This window comes from Electrona antarctica (genome assembly GCF_951216825.1).
Source record: "Electrona antarctica genome assembly, chromosome: 8".
Classification (NCBI taxonomy): Eukaryota; Metazoa; Chordata; class Actinopteri; order Myctophiformes; family Myctophidae; genus Electrona; species Electrona antarctica.
In genome coordinates, this window is record NC_136789.1 from 35,700,158 (window position 1) to 35,719,451 (window position 19,294).

Sequence of the window (19,294 nt, forward strand, 5' to 3'; positions counted from 1 at the left end):
AAAAAAAAGAAAAACGGCCCGGCGGCCACGCGCACATGCACGCACATGCACGCGCGCGCCAGCGCGCGTGCATGTGCGGGAGGTGAGCTCCGGCACTGGTTGACTTAGAAATTAAGCACTGCACACGCGCACACGCACTGACCCTAATGGACACGAACCCTGCATGGACCCTAGCTATTCAGACACAACACCACTCAGAACCTTCACCAGATTTAGAACACTTTCCTGGGGGTCTTTATGTGTGTAATAATGGTGTCCATGATGTCATGGACACTGGGCTCACTTCCTTCCTGGACCACATGTTGTCTCAGGCCCGATCCCAGGACCGGCCCTTCCTACAGGCTGAGGGGCGCCGCCGCCAAGAATCCTGCCTGGGGCATTGCTCAGGACCGGCCCTGCCAATCGCCTCCCTCAAGCCCTGAGCCCTGATTGAACCCTCATTGACTTTAGTGACGTCAGCTGTAAGTGCTTGAGGGTGAGAGGCTGCAAGGGCTCCACATTGTTGTGAAAGGAATGGGACAGAACTTTGAAGATGAGTCCACCATTCATGACACTTTGAAGATGAGTCCGCCATTCATGACACTTTGAAGATGAGTCCACCATTCATGACACTTTGAAGATGAGTCCACCATTCATGACACTTTGAAGATGAGTCGACCATTCATGACACTTTGAAGATGAGTCCACCATTCATGACACTTTGAAGATGAGTCCACCATTCATGACACTTTGAAGATGAGTCGACCATTCATGACACTTTGAAGATGAGTCCGCCATTCATGACACTTTGAAGATGAGTCCACCATTCATGACACTTTGAAGATGAGTCCACCATTCATGACACTTTGAAGATGAGTCGACCATTCATGACACTTTGAAGATGAGTCCACCATTCATGACACTTTGAAGATGAGTCCACCATTCATGACACTTTGAAGATGAGTCGACCATTCATGACACTATGAAGATGAGTCCACCATTCATGACACTTTGAAGATGAGTCCTCCATTCATGACACTTTGAAGATGAGTCCACCATTCATGACACTATGAAGATGAGTCCACCATTCATGACACTTTGAAGATGAGTCCTCCATTCATGACACTTTGAAGATGAGTCCACCATTCATGACACTTTGAAGATGAGTCCACCATTCATGACACTTTGAAGATGAGTCCGCCATTCATGACACTTTGAAGATGAGTCCACCATTCATGACACTTTGAAGATGAGTCCGCCATTCATGACACTTTGAAGATGAGTCCGCCATTCATGACACTTTGAAGATGAGTCCGCCATTCATGACACTTTGAAGATGAGTCCGCCATTCATGACACTTTGAAGATGAGTCCGCCATTCATGACACTTTGAAGATGAGTCCGCCATTCATGACACTTTGAAGATGAGTCCGCCATTCATGACACTTTGAAGATGAGTCCGCCATTCATGACACTTTGAAGATGAGTCCACCATTCATGACACTTTGAAGATGAGTCCGCCATTCATGACACTTTGCATCACTTTATACAAACTGTCCTTATTCACAGCCAGTGCCTACCTACATGCTTGGCCTATTTATACATGTCTATATTTTAAACATGTATATCATGTTTATTTTAGTATTTAAACTGATCGTTTTATTATTAGTTTCATAAATACACTTTCCTGTGTGATAGGGGTTGTAATATTCATATATAATAATATTCATTATAAATTGCATTTCCATATTATTTTACTTTGCTCATTAGTCATTTCTCATCATGTTCCCTTAATAATTATTGTTATCCTTCCATTCCGTCTCCCTTTGAGAACAGTGAGAAAGCACTATTGTGTTTGTTGACATTCTAACCGCGATACATAACTAATTTGCATATACTTAAATGATTGACGTTCGGAGGATCCCCCTCATCCCCCTGGTAACGCTATGAACTGTGGGTAAAGGGCACATAAAGGGGTGGGGCTGAGCCCTCACTGACTTACCGATTTCAAATGGGACATCCTCCCTCAAGCCCTCGCAGACTTCACATGAACGCGCAGCTAAGTCAGTGAGGGCTCATTGAGTCAGCAAGGGAGCGGATTGGGATTGGGCCACTAAGACAGCCCTCCCCCTCTCCACAAGGAGGAGCAGTGCACCAAAGCATTATGGGAATTGTAGGCCAGGAAGGAAGCGAGCTCAGATGACATTGCTCTTGCCTTTATATTTCTATGTATATTCTTTTCTGTTTTGTGTTGTCACATGTGTGTGTATGTGTTGTGTCACATGTGTGTGTATGTGTTGTGTCACATGTGTGTGTATGTGTTGTGTCACATGTGTGTGTGTGTGTGTGTTGTGTCACATGTGTGTGTATGTGTTGTGTCACATGTGTGTGTATGTGTTGTGTCACATGTGTGTGTATGTGTTGTGTCACATGTGTGTGTGTATGTGTTGTGTCACATGTGTGTGTATGTGTTGTGTCACATGTGTGTGTGTGTTGTGTCCGACCGGAGCTTCTATGAGGACGTTTGGCAGAGGACTGGTCCGACCGGAGCTTCTATGAGGACGTTTGGCAGAGGACTGGTCCCACCGGAGCTTCTATGAGGACGTTTGGCAGAGGACTGGTCCGACCGGAGCTTCTATGTGAGGACGTTTGGCAGAGGACTGGTCCGACCGGAGCTTCTATGAGGACGTTTGGCAGAGGACTGGTCCGACCGGAGCTTCTATGTGAGGACGTTTGGCAGAGGACTGGTCCGACCGGAGCTTCTATGAGGACGTTTGGCAGAGGACTGGTCCGACCGGAGCTTCTATGAGGACGTTTGGCAGAGGACTGGTCCCACCGGAGCTTCTATGTGCTCTAAGTTGGCAGAGGACTGGTCCGACCGGAGCTTCTATGAGGACGTTTGGCAGAGGACTGGTCCGACCAGAGCTTCTATGAGGACGTTTGGCAGAGGACTGGTCCGACCGGAGCTTCTATGTGCTCTAAGTGTTGTTCATTATTTTTCATGCATGGGAAGACATTTCCGACAGAATAATTAAGAATAAAGAAGAAAGAGTTCAAAAATACAAGAGGGACAGGCGGCTATATGTCCGCAAAAAGAAAAAACATTTCAAAGTTGCAATGATGCAAGTGGCATTGCTCACATCTCTCCTTACTTGATCTCTACTCCACCATGGCCCGTAGCACTTGCCCTAGCCTAGCCCCTTAGATAGCACATTATGTAGACTTAGATAGTATTTTAAACAGACCTATAGCTTGTTACGTAGACAGCTCTAGAATTGCATTTTATGTAGTCATAGCACTTTATAGTACACATGTATAATATATTATATAGTATAGTATGTATAGTTTACATAGATACTCCACTGTTACGTTCTTAGTTTACGCATGATTCATGATAACTACTTTTTATATATGTGATGTATGCCATGCTTTTGTTATTGCTTAATGTAAGTCGCTCTGGAGTAAGAGCGTCTGCTAAATGCCTAAATTGTAAATTGTAAATGGAGGTTCACCATAACGTGCACATCAGACCCACGAGGCCCGTCCATCTCTAATGGAGGGTCACCCTAACGTGCACATCAGACCCACGAGGCCCGTCCATCTCTAATGGAGGGTCACCCTATCGTGCACATCAGACCCACGAGGCCCGTCCATCTCTAATGGAGGGTCACCATAACGTGCACATCAGACCCACGAGGCCCGTCCATCTCTAATGGAGGGTCACCATAACGTGCACATCAGACCCACGAGGCCCGTCCATCTCTAATGGAGGGTCACCATAACGTGCACATCAGACCCACGAGGCCCGTCCATCTCTAATGGAGGGTCACCATAACGTGCACATCAGACCCACGAGGCCCGTCCATCTCTAATGGAGGGTCACCCTATCGTGCACAGACGCTGCTTGCAGCTTTATTTGAATTGAATTCTAATGAGACTGCATGTCTTTACAGGGTCTGTAATGTTTCTAATGAGACTGCATGTCTTTACAGGGTCTGTAATGTTTCTAATGAGACTGCATGTCTTTACAGGGTCTGTAATGTTTCTAATGAGACTGCATGTCTTTACAGGGTCTGTAATGTTTCTAATGAGACTGCATGTCTTTACAGGGTCTGTAATGTTTCTAATGAGACTGCATGTCTTTACAGGGTCTGTAGCCTAATGTTTCTAATGAGACTGCATGTCTTTACAGGGTCTGTAGCCTAATGTTTCTAATGAGACTGCATGTCTTTACAGGGTCTGTAATGTTTCTAATGAGACTGCATGTCTTTACAGGGTCTGTAATGTTTCTAATGAGACTGCATGTCTTTACAGGGTCTGTAATGTTTCTAATGAGACTGCATGTCTTTACAGGGTCTGTAATGTTTCTAATGAGACTGCATGTCTTCTTCAGAAACCTTTTAGTCAACAGAGAAACAAAACATGTGCAAAATCAACTTTATTTTGTTAAGATTACAATTTTAACCCAAGTAACCAAAGTCCCATTAAAACAGAAGTGGATAATTAGTGACGTGTATGTATTGTATTAAACATATAAAATCTAAACCAACCATATTATGTTGACATAACTAGTAGTGTGCTGTTTCATCCTGTAGGTGTCACCGATGATACTAACCAAGGCTCTGTTCCATTTAGTGTAGTATTAGCTCAGTGGGCTCTGTTCCATTTAGTGTAGTATTAGCTCAGTGATACCGTCCCATCCAGATCCACCAAGTGTTTCCGGCGCCACACAGTCACTTCGGGCGTACAGCCGTCGGGACTGCTCAGCCTGGTTTTCCTAAACGTAACCTCCCTAAACTATGCCTAAACGGTTAAACCTAACCTTAACCCCTGTAAAACTATGTATGAAAATAACAAGTGTGTGTGTGTGTGTGTGTGTGTGTGTGTGTGTGTGTGTGTGTGTGTGTGTGTGTGTGTGTGTGTGTGTGTGTGTGTGTGTGTGTGAAATAAGATAATACAACAAATATATATAAAAACTAATAATAATTAGGGATGCACGATTAATCGGTAGCATAATCGGAATGTCCATATCGATATCGGACATAAAGATGCCATCTCGGTATCGGATCAGTCTCAAAATAATACAGATTATTTAATCGGTTTTCACCAGCAAAAAAATGTCAAAACATTACATTTAATTCATCCAAACAGAAAAGTCTGCTCGTTATCAGTAAAGCAACCTCCTGCTGCCTCCTGCATTATGTGCACATTCAAAACAGGTGGTATGCCTGGGCTGTTGAGTGATGGTCAACGAGCGCTTCCAAACTCCAGCACTTCATCAAAAATCATCTACAAGATATTTCTTGACAGGAAGTAGCTCATAAAATGTCTATGGTGGATTCTTATGAAACAAACACTTTACAGATTGAAAGAGGATAATTCAAGCTTTCCCTGCAGCTGCAATGTTGGTGATTTTGACGTTGTTTCATATAATTAGAGAGGACTTCTCTGTTTGGATGAATGGGCTGTCTATGGGAAGTGTCACCTAGGTATCACCTTGCTGACAAGATGGCCGCGGTCTGAATATGGAGAATAGGGCCTATAGGCTTGTTTCCATTGTGGTCCTCTGTATAATATCGGAATCGGTCAGAATCGGTATCGGCAGATTATTTCATAATCGTGCAGCCCTACTAATAATAAAAATCCAATCTCATTGATGCATAGAGTTACAGAGGCAACAGCAGAGATCCACCAGAAGGGGGCGCTGTAGCTGTAGTTGTCACTGCTTCTGTTGAACGTTCAGCAGCTTCAGGATGGCGTCTGCAGGAAGCCCGCGTCTGACCAGTTCCTCTTTAAGCTGCAGGTGAAACAACACGACACAATGTTACGTCATAATGTCTGAGGAAGGTTTCAATTTAAGTCAAGCTGGAGAAATAGTTTTATGTTTGACTGACATGTTCTGATACCATGTGTGTACATGGTGCATTTATATAGCACTTTTATCCAAGATGCTTCACACACACACACACACACACACACACACACACACACACACACACACACACACACACACACACAGGCTACTGGGCTGTGGCGTCATGTGGGTCAACACATCATCATGGAGTGACGCTGCGAGCTACTCGAGCTCACACTGTTTCCACAAGAACAGTGTTTTCTAGTTTTTGAGGCCCACCTATAGACAGGTTTAATGTTGTTGAGGGGTGCTAGCCCCTCCTATAGACAGGTTTAATGTTGTTGAGGGGTGCTAGCCCCTATAGACAGGTTTAATGTTGTTGAGGGGTGCTAGCCCCTCCTATAGACAGGTTTAATGTTGTTGAGGGGTGCTAGCCCCTCCTATAGACAGGTTTAATGTTGTTGAGGGGTGCTAGCCCCTCCTATAGACAGGTTTAATGTTGTTGAGGGGTGCTAGCCCCTCCTATAGACAGGTTTAATGTGGTTGAGGGGTGCTAGCCCCTCCTATAGACAGGTTTAATGTTGTTGATGGGTGCTATAGCCCCTCCTATAGACAGGTTTAATGTTGTTGAGGGGTGCTAGCCCCTCCTATAGACAGGTTTAATGTTGTTGAGGGGTGCTAGCCCCTCCTATAGACAGGTTTAATGTTGTTGAGGGGTGCTAGCCCCTCCTATAGACAGGTTTAATGTTGTTGAGGGGTGCTAGCCCCTCCTATAGACAGGTTTAATGTTGTTGAGGGGTGCTAGCCCCTCCTATAGACAGGTTTAATGTTGTTGAGGGGTGCTAGCCCCTCCTATAGACAGGTTTAATGTTGTTGAGGTGTGCTAGCCCCTCCTATAGACAGGTTTAATGTTGTTGAGGGGTGCTAGCCCCTCCTATAGACAGGTTTAATGTTGTTGAGGGGTGCTAGCCCCTCCTATAGACAGGTTTAATGTTGTTGAGGGGTGCTAGCCCCTCCTATAGACAGGTTTAATGTTGTTGAGGGGTGCTATAGCCCCTCCTATAGTCAGGTTTAATGTTGTTGAGGGGTGCTAGCCCCTCCTATAGACAGGTTTAATGTTGTTGAGGGGTGCTAGCCCCTCCTATAGACAGGTTTAATGTTGTTGAGGGGTGCTAGCCCCTCCTATAGACAGGTTTAATGTTGTTGAGGGGTGCTAGCCCCTCCTATAGACAGGTTTAATGTTGTTGAGGGGTGCTAGCCCCTCCTATAGACAGGTTTAATGTTGTTGAGGGGTGCTAGCCCCTCCTATAGACAGGTTTAATGTTGTTGAGGGGTGCTAGCCCCTCCTATAGACAGGTTTAATGTTGTTGAGGGGTGCTAGCCCCTCCTATAGACAGGTTTAATGTTGTTGAGGGGTGCTAGCCCCTCCTATAGACAGGTTTAATGTTGTTGAGGGGTGCTAGCCCCTCCTATAGACAGGTTTAATGTTGTTGAGGGGTGCTATAGCCCCTCCTATAGACAGGTTTAATGTTGTTGAGGGGTGCTAGCCCCTCCTATAGACAGGTTTAATGTTGTTGAGGGGTGCTAGCCCCTCCTATAGACAGGTTTAATGTTGTTGAGGGGTGCTAGCCCCACCTATAGACAGGTTTAATGTTGTTGAGGGGTGCTAGCCCCTCCTATAGACGGGTTTAATGTTGTTGAGGGGCGCTAGCCCCTCCTATAGACAGGTTTAATGTTTGGTTTTAGTTCAATGTTTGTTTTAAAAACGCCATTAACAATAAAGATAATAAATTTGTTTTGTCACCGTTTGTTTTAGATCATAGCAATCATAGCAACACTAATCATAGCAACACTAATCATAGCAACATGAGTTAGAATTCCCTCCTCGATGTTGTAAGATGATAAGAGCGCCCCTCACTTCACACGGGTGTGATTTTTATCGTTACCTTTGGCAGCACTATTGTCCTGATGTCTTCTTTGGTCAAAGGAGTCTTTGAGGAGATTCGCACTCTCAGGCCGCTGGTGCCACCTACAGGACATGACAAATGTAGCAGCTTTACAATAGTGCCACCTACAGGACATGACAAATGTAGCAGCTTTACAATAGTGCCACCTACAGGACATGACAAATGTAGCAGCTTTACAATAGTGCCACCTACAGGACATGACAAATGTAGCAGCTTTACAATAGTGAGACAGTCCACAGTGTGCATGATGTTCTGAGGATTATTAATTAAAAATAAATGAAAAAAGCCTGAGAATCGGCGCGGCAGGGGGCGGGGCGGTGGGCAGGGGCGGTATTGCAGTCGCTGTACCGCTCTGTTGTGACAATTTACAATTATAATTATATTATAATATATAATTATGATAACTACTTTTTATGTATGTGATGTATTGCCAAGCTTTTTTGTTCTTGCTTATTGTAAATCGCTCTGGATTAAGAGCGTCTGCTAAATGCCTACATTGTAATTGTAAATTGTAAATTGTCACAACAGAGCGGTACAGCGACGAAAAGAGAGAGAGCAATCTTTGTTCCTACTCTCACCTATGGTCAGGAAGTGTTCCTACTCTCACCTATGGTCATGAAGGGTTCCTACTCTCACCTATGGTCATGAAGTGTTCCTACTCTCACCTATGGTCATGAAGTGTTCCTACTCTCACCTATGGTCAGGAAGTGTTCCTACTCTCACCTATGGTCAGGAAGTGTTCCTACTCTCACCTATGGTCATGAAGTGTTCCTACTCTCACCTATGGTCATGAAGTGTTCCTACTCTCACCTATGGTCATGAAGTGTTCCTACTCTCACCTATGGTCAGGAAGTGTTCCTACTCTCACCTATGGTCATGAAGTGTTCCTACTCTCACCTATGGTCATGAAGTGTTCCTACTCTCACCTATGGTCATGAAGTGTTCCTACTCTCACCTATGGTCATGAAGTGTTCCTACTCTCACCTATGGTCATGAAGTGTTCCTACTCTCACCTATGGTCAGGAAGTGTTCCTACTCTCACCTATGTTCATGAAGTGTTCCTACTCTCACCTATGGTCATGAAGGGTTCCTACTCTCACCTATGGTCATGAAGTGTTCCTACTCTCACCTATGGTCATGAAGTGTTCCTACTCTCACCTATGGCCATGAAGGGTTCCTACTCTCACCTATGGTCATGAAGTGTTCCTACTCTCACCTATGGTCATGAAGTGTTCCTACTCTCACCTATGGTCATGAAGGGTTCCTACTCTCACCTATGGTCATGAAGGGTTCCTACTCTCACCTATGGTCATGAAGTGTTCCTACTCTCACCTATGGTCATGAAGTGTTCCTATAATAAGGGCTTGTGTGGGGGGCCACTAAGGGCTTGTGTGGGGGGGCAATTAGGGCTTGTGTGGGGGGCCAATTAGGGCTTGTGTGGGGGGCAAATAAGGGCTTATGTGTGGGGGGGCAATAAGGGCTTGTGTGGGGGGCAAACAAGGGCTTATTTTGGGGGCAAATAAGGGCTTATGTGGGGGGCCAATAAGGGCTTGTGTGGGGGGCCAAAAAATGTAAAAGGCGTATCAACCAAGACAGCCCCTCAACACCCAGGGCCTTCAGCATTTCTGGACGAATCTCATCAACCCCCGGAGCTTTGCCACTGTGGAGCTGCTTAACTACCTCAGTGACTTCCTTCCGGGAGATTGACGACGATCCTCCATCATCCTCATGCTCTGCTCCTGTCAGGGAGGGTGGGTCTGATGTTATTGGGTTTAGGAGTTCCACAAAGTGTTCCTTCCAGCGTCCTACGACCTCCTCATTTGAAGTCAGCAGAGTCCCATCCTTACCGTACACGGCTTGGATGGTTCCCCGCTTTCCCCTCCTGAGGTGTCGTACGGTCCTCCAGAACAACTATGTTGACCCTAAAATGTGACCCTAAAATGTGATGCTAAAATGTGACGCTAAAATGTGACGTTAAAATGTGACGTTAAAATGTGACCCTAAAATGTGACGCTAAAATGTGACCCTAAAATGTGACCCTAAAATGTGACGCTAAAATGTGACCCTAAAATGTGACGCTAAAATGTGACCCTAAAATGTGACGCTAAAATGTGACACTAAAATGTGACGCTAAAAATGTGACCCTAAAATGTGACGCTAAAATGTGACGCTAAAATGTGACGCTAAAATGTGATGCTAAAATGTGACGTTAAAATGTGACGTTAAAATGTGACCCTAAAATGTGACCCTAAAATGTGACGCTAAAATGTGACCCTAAAATGTGACCCTAAAATGTGACGCTAAAATGTGACCCTAAAATGTGACCCTAAAATGTGACGCTAAAATGTGACGCTAAAATGTGACGCTAAAATGTGACGCTAAAAATGTGACCCTAAAATGTGACCCTAAAATGTGAACCTAAACACAGCTTGTGTGGGGGGAAAATAAGGGCCTATGTGTGGGGGGCCAATAAGGGCTTGTGTGGGGGCCAATAAGTGCCATTGGCCCTTCAAGACAAACATTTGACAAGTAATGATAATTCCACTATCATAATGAATTATCTTTTAATCTGCCATCAGTCAGTTTTAGTTTCAGACTAATGAGAACATAATTTGCTTATTTTACTGTCCAATGGCATGAAATGGCACAAGGGACGGACTCCACAAAAAGACCAGACGGATTGGTCTGGGCTACTTTTGAACAAATTATTTCATCAATGGAGGTGATCCGCCTGTGGCACCGAGGTGTTATGGAAGCCCAGATTTGCTTTGATAGCAGCTTTAAACTCATTTGTATTGTTGAATCTGGTGTCTCACACCTTAAAACATAGATTATCTGTGGGTTCAGGTCAGGCTATAGTTGGCTGGTTAGTTAAGCACAGTAATCAGTACACCTATCACTAGTAGTTTTGGCACTGTGGGAAGGTGCCAAATCCAGCTGGAAAGGAAAATCAGCATCTCCATAAAGCTGGTCAACGTACTGAAGCACTCTAAAATATCATTTATTTTTAATAATTAGGAGGGGGATGAGCCAGCAGAGACAAAAAATCAAATACAATACAGAAGATACATGAAAACAGTATAGCCTAATTGAACACGTTTCAAATCGCACCACAAATGAATATTTCCATGATAAGTTGCAGGGCAGACTTTGCATAGATAACCTTCAGAATGTTGAATTGGCAGAGAGTGGAAAACAAAACATAAATCCTGAGTGTGTACAGCTTTTAAAAGTCAAAGCCAAGGGCATGCACACTGTCCAGCCAACTCCAGACAGATTCAGCGAAAACCACCCCATCACAAATACCAATTGCCGAATTGTCAATTATGATAGATTCCACCAGAAAAATCAGAAACGTCGGAACGAAATTTGTCCCGAATTACGATCCTTGATTAATTCTTCCGCGCCTGAACAGCTCAAACGACAGTTGAAAAATCTTTTGTATTCATATTGTGAAATGAAAGAATCTTCTTCTAAACACATCGAACTTCATAACCACAAAATAAATCAAACTTCCTTTGAGAAAATGCAAAGAATATGCAACCAAACCCTTACAGTTGGACCAATCGGTGTGCTGGTGGAGAAAAACACAGGTATGTACAGCATGGCTAATGCCAATATGCTAAATCTAAATAATAAGTGTTGTAATATTACATGTTTATACAATTATGCTGATTGATTACACAACGGAAATCTAAAGTATAATGTAGACTCAATGTACTGTTCACTATTAATCGTATCAAGTACAATTTTATTTCTTAATTCTAAATACATGTAATATGTATTTTCCATTGACAGATGAAACTGGTGCAAAACCATAATGATTTGCCAAAGATTTACACACCTGTAAGAGCCAAAGTGGTTACAATGTGTAATTCATATTTTTCTTGTATTTCATTATTGCCTTATTATTGCATTTATGTTTGAATGTTGATTAGCAGCTTTCCATGCTTAGATATAACTGTTTTTGCAGTTGGTAAAGAGCGCCCCCTAAAGTGTAATGTAATGTTCATGACGCGCAGCAGCGGTTAATTGGTTAATTGGTGTGGTTTATGCAACATAAGAAAAAAAGAGTGAAGACGGCCGCTAGTTTGACGCGTGGAACACAACAGTTTTGACCGTAATTTGCGGGTGTTTTTTTATGTCTCCTCCTGTTATTAGAACCTGTAACACTATCAGACAAGATAACAGAAGACAATCTGTATTTTGTGCAAGGAAAGGACTATACTTTTATTAGAACCTGTAACACTATCAGACAAGATAACAGAAGACAATCTGTATTTTGTGCAAGGAAAGGACTATACTTTTATTTCGTTTTTGTGTGCATTTTCTGTACATTCTTCACTAAACTCCATTACCATCATCTGCGCCGCCTCGTGGAGTCTGACTGTGAGTAGCTACTGTGGTCCAGTTACTGCCTTTGGATGTGCAAATACAGTGTGCCCACCTGTAGTTGCGAGTCATTACAAGCCTGCTTCAAACTGGTGAATGTGGCTATTGGAAAAATTGGAAATATTATTTTTGGAAAAGAAATGCCACTACACACCATTGGAGATAATTTATGAAACCTCATTTGATCCGGTCAATTATGACGAATTTGATTTCCAAACATTCAAAGTTCACAATGATGCAGAGGTGATTGCAATAACAAAAAGCTTATTTTTAATTCCAAATTAATATAATTCTATAACCTCTCTATTTCATTGTTAAGGCGGAAATGACACGAATTGCTGCCATTCATCCTGACGAAACTGAAGTCGGAGACGAATTGCATTCGTATACTATGTTCCGTGCTGAATCACTGAATCATTATCATGTGTGACATTGTGTCTGTCTGTCTGTCTGTCTGTCTGTCTGTCTGTCTGTCTGTCTGTCTGTCTGTCTGTCAGAAACACTGCCGTAGCTCCTCATTGCCTGCACCAATCACTCCCACTTTTAACACAGGCATTGACCATAATAATATGGAGGTCTTAACGAAGCCCTTTTTTCCCATTTTACACATTAATGATTAATAATGAATGTATTAGTGAATTAAAAATGCGAAAACGCGCAGTACCCCCTGCGGCCACAAGGGGGGGGGGGGGGACAATATCTCACAACGGGTAAGGGCTAGTAGATGTAAAACATACAATAAGGTCAGCTAACTTGTATTTTTTAATTTAGAGATGAAAACACTGATATGTAATGAAAAGTAAGCTGGATAACATTACATTAACTTATTCTATTAACAAAATATTTCTTATATTCAGTATTCAGAACAACGTTTGCAGCACCATTGCAAGGAGGACCAGGACGTGACCCTATCTGATAGTTCTGTAGTGTAGCAACCCACGGCACGGGCTGGTTCCGGAACCCGAGAATTCAAGAAAGAAACAATTGTGTCTCTGATGAGAGTGTCAGAAAATTGACGGTTAGTCCATGTGTGATATTTATTAATGTGTCTAAAGTATTTACATTCAACCTGTCAAAAATATAATCTGCCACAATTTAATATATGTTTTAATGTCTTGCCAGCCTGCTGACAGATACTACATACAGTACCACTTGTGGTGGGACAAACGTCCTATGCTGAAACTGGAGAATACTTCGTTCTTTGGGTAAATGTCTAATTTATTATTTTCATTTATTAATTAATTAATCATAATAGCTCATTAGAAAAGAGTACTAAAAATGTGTAGAAGGACGTTGATAAAAATGTTTTTGAAATAACATTTGATTCTGATTCTGATTCACTTAGTATAAAACAAAAAAACAACATTTGCGAGTAGCAGTAATTTATTCAAATGTAATTGAATTAAAGTTATTTGCAGTGTTTATATAACATAATGTCTATGTACAGAGGTCAGAGGTAATTTGCTGTAAGCAGTGTAGGGTAAACGGCTCACAAATCTCGCTGAAATCTCTCTCTCTCTCTGCAGAGACTACAGAACATCGTTTGCAGCAGGACCACCTATCTGCGATAGTTCTGAACCTACCCGCGGCAGCGGCTGGTTCCGGGACCCGACCATTCTAGCAGCTGGTGTTGGTCCTACTGATGATAATATTGTGAGTCTGTTTGATGAGCCAACGGGAAGAATGCCCTGGTTACTCCGGGCCAACGTAGGGAACCTGGCACCCGCGAACACCCCACGACCATGTGCGCTGAGATTTCACTACGGACAGGACCGCTTCATCAGCTGGCTGGTTGTGAGAGACGGCACCACCGGGGTAAGTCTGACCGCTCCAAAACTGTTACTGTTCAAGTTTCCAATTAAAAAAACGTCAGAAGTAGCAGATCTACAAGCTGGGAATGTGGCGCGACTTTTAATGCTTTTGTGTGAACGATATATTCTTTAATACTAACATTACACTTTGCTCTCTGTCAACAACCCCTGGATCTTAATTTGACGTGTGTGTGTGTGTGTGTGTGTGTGTGTGTGTGTGTGTGTGTGTGTGTGTGTGTGTGTGTGTGTGTGTGTGTGTGTGTGTGTGTGTGTGTGTGTGTGCGTGCGTGCGTGTGTGTGTGTGTGTAGATTATAAATGCATACCTGACATTGGTGGCCCAAAAGGGCCATCAAAGGAGATGACCCTTATATGGGAATAAAAAATCCAGGGGCGTGAAAAAAGTAAGGATAACGTTTGCTTTTAAAAGTGTTAGTGTTACAATCACACCATGTTCACAAATCAAATGATCAATTGCAGATTGATCCCCTGGCATATGGGATATAATCATGGGGGCAGTGTGCAAAGCATGAAATGCGGTACAAATGTCCCTTGATTTTAACGCATCCTACAAGGGAACAGGAAGTGAGTTTATGAGTCATAATTGAGGCCTTATTTGTTGTGTTTTTTCAGATAGATGAACGTGTTCTTTCAGAGCAGAGAGGAAATCATGACGAGGATCCTATCCCATCTACACTATCATTGACAATGAGTTCAAAGACCAAAAAGAAACCACCTACCTGCGATAGTTCTGCAGGTACCCGCGTAGGTAACATAGGGTACCTGGTGCCCGCGCACACCCCACAACCATGTGCGCTGAGCTATCATTACAGAAATGACCACTTCATCAGCTGGCTGGTTAAAAAAACGGCAGAAGTAGCAGATCTACAAGCTGGAAACTGTTACTGTTCAAGTTTTCTGTGTGAACGATATATTCTTTAATACTAACATTACACTTTGCTCTCTCTGTCTCTCTCACTCTGTCTCTCTCTGTCTGTCTGTCTCTCTTTCTCCTCTCTCTCCTCTCTGTCTGTCTGTCTGTCTGTCTGTCTGTCTGTCTGTCTGTCTGTCTGTCTCACCTGTCTCTGTCTGTCTGTCTCTCTGTCTGTCTCTCTCTCGTCCCCCAGGTGTACAGGGTGCTGCAGAAATTGGAGTGGACATATGATGTCCGATTTATAATGAATCCTCAGAACTGAGAGGAAAGCATGACAAGGATCCCTATCCCATCTACACTATCATTGACAATGAGTTCAAAGACCAAAAAGAAACGGGGCTAAAAGGTATAATGAATGTGTATAATTTATGTGTGGTGTGTGTGTGTGTGTGTGTGTCGGCCCAGAAGGTGACCCAATGTCAGCTACACCCCAGAAGGTGACCCAATGTCAGCTACACCCCAGAGGGTGACCCAATGTCAGCTACACCCCAGAGGGTGACCCAATGTCAGCTACACCCCAGAGGGTGACCCAATGTCAGCTACACCCCAGAAGGTGAAACAATGTGAAAATGCAACAAGGCAAGTAAATCCAAGATTTATTGTGCTTCATTGTAAATCTGTTCAATGGTTTCTGACGTGCAGTAACAAACAGTTGTGTTTATTCTTCAGAGCTACTATGTGAAGGATGAGAGGCGGTGGCACCATTCCACGGTGGCAGTGTGAGACCGTCTCTCATCCTCGACAAAGGGATGCGACATCATGTGGGGTGCTTGTATGCAAAGTAAGTAATTATATATATATATATATATATATATAATTTATATCCTAGTAACAATTTCATACATTCTAAAAGAACACAGCTAACACTAACCTGTATTTTAAGATTGCAGAGCAGCTGCTCTTAGGGACTACGGGACTGTGCAATGACGACGTCAATATGACAAGGGCCAACATTGGCATTGCGTTAATGGAGGACTCTGGTAGGCTTCATATACATATTTCATTTGTATTAGCCTCACCAAAAGCAAAACATTTGACTTCACTTAACTGAATAATATATTTTCATAGATGACCTTTTGTGGGGAGGTCACCACAGGGAAGGCAGGAAGGTCAGCTGCTGTGGATGACTGGGTAGGAAACCTTTAGTGGGGAGGTCACCACAGGGAAGGCAGGAAGGTCAGCTGCTGTGGATGAATTGGGTAGGAAACCTTTAAAGGAAGGTCAGCTGCTGTGGATGAATTGGGTAGGAAACCTTTAAAGGAAGGTCAGCTGCTGTGGATGACTGGGTAGGAAACCTTTAAAGGAAGGTCAGCTGCTGTGGATGACTGGGTAGGAAACCTTTAAAGGAAGGTCAGCTGCTGTGGATGACTGGGTAGGAAACCTTTAAGCTGCTGTGGATGACTGGGTAGGAAACCTTTAAAGGAAGGTCAGCTGCTGTGGATGACTTGGTAGGAAACCTTTAAGCTGCTGTGGATGACTGGGTAGGAAACCTTTAAAGGAAGGTCAGCTGCTGTGGATGACTGGGTAGGAAACCTTTAAAGGAAGGTCAGCTGCTGTGGATGACTGGGTAGGAAACCTTTAAAGTGCTTTACATGGAGAGCACATTCTTTCATTAATTTGATTGAAGTATTTGTTAACAGTTTGCAGAATTACAGTACATTTCAAGCACAACTCAATACAAAAACCTACTGTAACTGTGAGTGAACTTTAACTAAATACATGAATAACAATGTATTCATGTTCTTTCAGATTCAATGCTCATCTTGTGCCTTATGGTACCATCTTTAACTTTAATCTTTAATCTTTAGTACTTTAACTAAATACATGAATAACAATGTAGGCATATTCATGTTTAAATACATGAATAACAATGTAGGCCTATTCATGTTTAAATACATGAATAACAATGTAGGCCTATTCATGTTTAAATACATGAATAACAATGTAGGCATATTCATGTTTAAATACATGAATAACAATGTAGGCATATTCATGTTTAAATACATGAATAACAATGTAGGCCTATTCATGTTTAAATACATGAATAACAATGTAGGCCTGTTCATGTTTAAATACATGAATAACAATGTAGGCCTATTCATGTTTAAATACATGAATAACAATGTAGGCCTATTCATGTTTAAATACATGAATAACAATGTAGGCCTATTCATGTTCTTTCAGATTCAATGCTCATCTTGTGCCTTATGGTATCATCAAGTGTGCGTAGGCATTAGCAACCATGAGCCAAGTGAGGAATATTTGTGCCCAGCCTGTGTTCCCTGCACATAAAGCACTGCATCTCCCTCCATCCACTGTTCTGTTGGCCAGCCATCATTTTTATTTATTTTTTGTTTAACACAGCGATCACTATCAACGTATCAATACGGCCTCAATTAGCCATGCGGAGATCAAGGGTGACATCGGGGCCAGTGTCTTGAGTGTACAGGGTTAGATGTGAGTCCAGGTTGGACCGGGCCTTAATTTTCGGGCCTTTTTGAGAACGTTAATATTGATGACATCAGATCAGGGATCTCCATATATGGGCTTAATTGCGCCAGCAGGTCGCATTTACTATGACATCAGGGATCTTCATCAGTGATGTCACGAGACCTGGGCACCATGGGCTTTCCCATGTATGGGGAATCGGATCCTGGAGGGGCGAGCTCCAAAAGTGGTCTTTGGCATACCACTCTACAAAAGTGGTATATTCCACTTTTCAAAGTGGAATAACCCATTCAGGACAGGAACCCCTTTTGGTGTTATAAGCATTGTTATACTTTAGCTATTGAAAAATAGCAGATCTACAAGCTCATAGTGTGGTTAACATTTGGTAACCGTTTGGTTTACAGATCTGTGTGTGTGTGTGTGTGTGTGTGTGTGTGTGTGTGTGTGTGTGTGTGTGTGTGTGTGTGTGTGTGTGTGTGTGTGACTCAATCATTAGGTGTGACATGGCAGCCGCCAGAAATGCCCCACTAGACCCATGGATAGTGTTTAACCCAAACACAGCCCCTCTTAACCATTGGATGAGGAATGTACGATGTACAGGGTACATTAATTGTGGAATAGTGCCTCAATACGTCGACGCTGTCCTAGTCCCGAACAACGGCGTGGACTTTCATTACATGATGCCCAGAATGCAGCTGGACGCAATAGTCCAGACTGAAAATCCGCCTGTGTATTTTCAATTAGGCTGGGTCCAGGCTGTAGAGTCACACTGGAGCCGCACATGCTACGACGGGCCGATGTAAGTACAATTGACCGTGTGCGTCAATTCACACACACACACACACACACACACACACACACTGAAAACCCCCCCCCAAAAAACATGCCGAGCGTTCCATACCGAATTAGCGGATTTACCATCATGGATGTCAAACGGAGGCTGACCAGGCAGCGCCAGTCGCTGAATGCTACCAAATGGTCTGAGGCATAGGGTTAGCTATTGCGGATGAATCGATGGTCTTATAAAACATTTAAGCATATGGCAAGTTAACTTAAGTTATATAGTTGATGCTGAGCACTAAGCAGCTCATTTGGTTGGCAAACCAGAGGCCAGCCACTAGCCAGCGGTAGCAAGTTCAACAACCACCGTTCTATTCTGTCACTTTGGTGCGCTGCTGCTGATCATCGCCTCCTCCTCCTTCAGTCACATAGCCTAAACTGTAAAAGTTAATCGCCAACATTCACCAGCTCAGCCCTCTTCATATTAAATAAATACATTACACAAACAACAGAATTGTTATTTTTGTTATAATAAAAATTTTAAAAAAAACAGACGGACAGTTTTTCGACCAATCTATCTTTGAATGCAGATTGTGGCCCCAGATGTGTCACAGAGACAAAAAAAGGAAACTTTTGACATATTATTGCTTATAGCTACTTCAACAAAACATATTACTTACACTCCTTTAAGGCATGGGAAGTGAAATGAAAATGTAACCACAAATAATAATAATGATAGTGAAACAGAACATTTTGTCAAAGTCTTCATTTTATTTGCTTTAAGATTACAATGTTCAGTCCGTTTGGCCACCCATGTCCCATTAATAGATTACAATGTTCAGCCCGTTTGGCCACCCATGTCCCATTCATAGATTACAATGTTCAGCCCGTTTGGCCACCCATGTCCCATTAATAGATTACAATGTTCAGCCCGTTTGGCCACCCATGTCCCATTCATAGATTACAATGTTCAGCCCGTTTGGCCACCCATGTTCCATTAATAGATTACAATGTTCAGCCCGTTTGGCCACCCATGTCCCATTAATAGATTACAATGTTCAGCCCGTTTGGCCACCCATGTCCCATTCATAGATTACAATGTTCAGCCCGTTTGGCCACCCATGTCCCATAA